This window comes from Cupressus sempervirens, chromosome 7, assembly GCF_028749045.1.
Source record: "Cupressus sempervirens isolate cs-2001-9-10 chromosome 7, ASM2874904v1, whole genome shotgun sequence".
NCBI classification, from domain to species: domain Eukaryota; kingdom Viridiplantae; phylum Streptophyta; class Pinopsida; order Cupressales; family Cupressaceae; genus Cupressus; species Cupressus sempervirens.
The window spans coordinates 268,914,133-268,918,921 of NC_143124.1; positions in this window are offsets into that span (position 1 = coordinate 268,914,133).

Genomic DNA, 4,789 nt, shown 5'->3' on the forward strand with positions numbered 1-4,789 from the left:
ATGTATAGTTTATTTGTAAATGTAACATGTAAATAGGCTAACTTGACAATCTAAATGGTATAAGTAAGATGTCAAGCTGCAAATTTTTAAAAGGAAGGAAGAAAAAAGGAAGAATGTGGAATCAATGTGATATGAAAACTAATTGTTGTGGAAGTAGATTTGAAGGATGATCAAAGATCATTGAGGAGCAACAAAGCCATATTTGATCAAGGAGGATCTAATGATGCTAAACAGATACTTGTAACTAGCAAATTCAGTTGCATCTTGTTCAACTCAATTCATTTTTTTGTTCTAGCCATTGTAGCAGTGATTTTAAATCTCTTAACAAAGTTGGTTTAACAACCATTTTGTAAATCCTCTAACAATGTGACAATTCAATTGAATTTTTCTAAAGATCTCTAGCAAGGCCACTCCTAATAGGGTGATTAAATCCTCTAATAGGGTCACACATAATAGTGTGTATTGTAACCTTTAACAGGGTTGGCTCCTAACAAGGCTCACTTCAGGAGAGTGAAAAATTGGTGAGTAGTTACTTGGTGGTTTTTCCCATATTGGGTTTCCACATTAAATTTGGTGTCTCTTGTGTTCACTTTATTTTCAGTCACATGCATGAATGCTTGAAAAAATAATAGTTTAATCTTACCAATTTACAACATTTGTTTATCGAGTAAAAGCAATAACTAGATCTTTAAGACATCTAAGGGAATTGTGAAATAATTTTGTTAGTAACTAATTCACCCCCCCTCTTAGTTACTCTATCTTTAATTTCAATAGGTCCAAGATAGGGGTACTCTGGATTTGAGCTAATCATAGTTGGCTCACAAAGTTTAATAGTTTTATGTAGATCTTTAAGATGACTATATTTTTGTTCCCTCACCATTGCAGCAGAAAAAAGGCTTAGAAGCATATATCTTCAATTCAAAGTACAATACGTTTTATGTTACAATATTAATAATATTTTACATTAAGTCGACCCTAAAAAATAAGTTTTAAAAATGATAATAGAGAACTCAAACATCCCTTTTGCTTGTTCATTCTCTATAATTTTAATCCAAAGGGAGTTCATCTCTATAGTTATAACTAGATTGAATTCATCAAACTACATGAATTTATATTAATTGTTATTTAATTTATTCAGAAAATGTAACATAGATTAGATGTGGTTATTTAAAGAGATAGTGAAAAACCACTAAAGGAGTACAATACTAGAGGATTGAGGAAATATAATAAAGCATCAAGGAACCTCTAGAGAGAGGTGTAAGACAAATATTAAGGTGGTGATGTTTATGAAGTATAAACAAAGAGGTAGTGTTCCTAACCATGGAAAATAGAGTGATATTAGGAATCAGAAAATTAAAAATATTATTTCAAAAAAGTACTTTCCTTTTGGTGGATCACAACATTAGGTGTAAAATAAGAGGGTTTTATTCAACACCAAAAGATGTAGGGCCACAATGAACAAACCCTAGAAAAATCCCTCTTTCTTGAACTACAAAATGGTGTTACTCTCTCCTAAGTTCTAAACATAAACTCAAGATTACTTATGCCCCAATGTGGGTTGATTTTGAGAAAGACCGAATTGAGAACAATTTTGAAATATTTTGAAGAGCTATTATAGGAAAATTCACATTAATATGTGAAGTGTATGATCACTTCAACTATGGTTGATGTAAACTAAAAGGTGTTAGGCTTCTAGGTATTAACTGACAAGACTAGAATATGGATATCAAGATCCTTATTCTCAGTAAAGGAAGTGTTAAATCAACTACTGTAAAATTCTTATGTTGATTCATCTAAAAATATAGACCTTCCACTATCTAGATTAGAGTCCAAGGTCTTGTTCCTAGTCACCTAGTATTCCAAAATAAATAGGAACTTTAATCAAAAAATAATACATGAAAGATGAAAATAAAATCTCTTTGACTAAAAAAAAACTTTTATAAGATTGTAGCTATCAAAAACCTAATCCTAATCCCCTATTAAATTAAAAATCTTTGTAAAAATGAATACAGTTATTTGGTATTGTTAGCATTGTAGAGGTGAAATTTTTCTTCTGGTAAAGATGACACATAGTTGTATAGATATTGTCAATTGTTAAATAGTTTAACATATAAGATTGGAGGTTTTTTTGATTCATCAACTTATTAATTAGTGATTCTACATTTTAATTTGTAGCACTTGTAATCAATTAGAGGTAACAAAGCCTAATATAAGTCTCTAAGATAGGGTACATCTATTGCATGAAACATATGAAAGGAGAGAGGCGAGGATAAAAATCTTGCTACAATAGTTAGAAGTAATCCTATTTGTTTATGTTTTCACCTATGGATTTTGAGAAAGATGTTGATCTCAGATTGGTTTTGACTAGTGAGTCTCAACACACTTAAGTTACTTACTTAGTTCATGTCAAACCAGTAGTACATGTTGATCACATGTAAATATTAGACCATGTCAAGTCATAGTCAGTGTCGAACCACTCATGTGTCAAGTCACTCAAGTGTCGAGCACATAGAATATGTTGGGTGACATAGGAGCCAAGTAAACAATGGATGTCGAGTAATATAGGTGTCGAGTCATAGTATAAAGACTAGTGTATGCCTAGCATCTAAGACTTTAGATATCAAGTAAATTTTTTTTTACATATTTGTTTTTAATGGCAGATATAACTATGCAAACCATTTTTGAGTTGACTTAAGATTAGATTTTGAAATTTTGGAGATAATTAAAAATTTATATTTGAATTCACTATCCAATTACATGCAACCAATCAGAAAATGGAGAGGTCTAAGCAGAAAAATGGATGAATCTCAATCATAGATTCATATGTAACCCTTAGTCACCAACTCTTCTTAAGGAGGATGAAACCCAAAACTCTTAGTATGAGGATGAAAATAGAGCATTCATGGTGATTTAAAAAGTTTTGAAGTGAAACTACATTGTAGAATCCGTTAGAGAAGAACAAAGGATCGAGAAGAGGATACAATAAAGAGATTTGATCAATAAGGATCAAGAAAATATTGTTTAGAGGTGATATATTATCAAGAAAGAAAGTTCCAACTACAGGATCTATTATGAGACATTCTAACAGGTGATTTTAGTCAATTCTTTTTACAGAGTACGCCCAAAAGGCTATATGAAATCCTTGAATAGGGTGCTTACTTAGTTGTAAGTTAAAGTCCATTAGCTAGGAAAACTTCTAATAGGGTGTTGAAATCCTCTAATAAGGTGAGACCTAATAGTCTTTATAAGCCTTTAAAAAAAAAAATCTTTCATAGGGTAGATCATGTTTCATGATCAAAATATTGTAACCTTCATTAGATACACATTATTTCTATAGTAGTGAATATTTTTGGGCGGCATCCCGACCCCAATTTTAACTTCTCACTTTGAGGGTTTTTTGGTAATCATATGTAGTGTAATGTGTGTGAATTCTTGCATGCTTACTTGATTTAGTTGTATATGCTTTACATGTTATTTTACTTTATCTATTAAATATAGGAGATGGATGTATGGTGAAATTTTTATGGTTCCAAGTTTGAACTACTTATTCTTCCCCCCATAATTTCATCTTTCATATTCTAATTCCAACAATTGGTATCAGATCTAAGTTCTCTAAAGAAGAAGCTTTGTAGCTTTAAGGAAAGTTCTTTAAATGGAAGTCTACAAATTGGAAAATATTATTAAGAATCAAGTAACTAAGATACAACTCATTCTACATCAATTGTATGAAGCAAGAGAAGAACTAAAGAAGTCCTTGAAATGAAGAAATTGCTATTGCAGAAAATGACACACAATACAAAGAGATTGCTACTACTAAGCTATTTGTTAATGGTGACTCCAATGAATTTGATACAGTAAGTGTAGATCTGATGGAAAACAATAAAGTATAAGTGGAGGAAATTAGAAATCTCAATTTAGAGAAAGAATCACAAGCCATACATTTATGTGAGGTAACTAAAAATAAGAAGAAAGCTATGGAACACAAAGCTATGATTGAAGAAGATAAAATAATCTTGAATAATAGACTAGAAGAGAAGTCAATAGAGCTAACCAAGATCTCCAATATACAATTGGATACTTTAAGCCAAATGATGAATGCCAACTATGAGTTAAATGTCAAAGACATTGAGATAACAATATTGAACTTGTAGAATGAACAACTATAGAGTGATCTAAAGAGAGAAAACTAATTTGCTAAAAATTTTGAAAAGCCAAATGAAGCCATGAAATACTTGAGTAATTATTGAGATCCCCTAGATCCAATACTGATTCATCTAGATTGGGACATACAAAAATTGAAGAAGGAGAGTCAGCCAAAAGTGTTGAAGAAAGGAATAAAAAAGGTAAGGACTACAAACCTACTTGTCATAATTGTGGTAAGAAAGGACCTATTGCTAATGTGTGCAAGAGCAAGATTGAAAATCAAAATGTTAATCCCAAAAATGTGATTCCTTATAACTAGTACAACAAGAAAGGTTATCAAACACATGAATGTAGAAGAAATACCATACACAAAAATATTTGAAGGATATTGCTACAATTGTTAGAAGTATGGACACATAGCTTTTGAATATAGATCCAAATCCATGTGGTTGTCAAGTGGGAAAGAAAAGGTAAGGTATAATGGAAACTCTTATAATTGGGATTATAATAAAAAATATAGCTATCATTATTACCAACAATATGGAAATGTTCTTGAAAATTGCATTAGGACACACTTTAGAAGTAACTACCAAAGGTAGTTAAGTCAAACCGCATGTTTTAGCTATTTGAAAATTGGTCATATTAG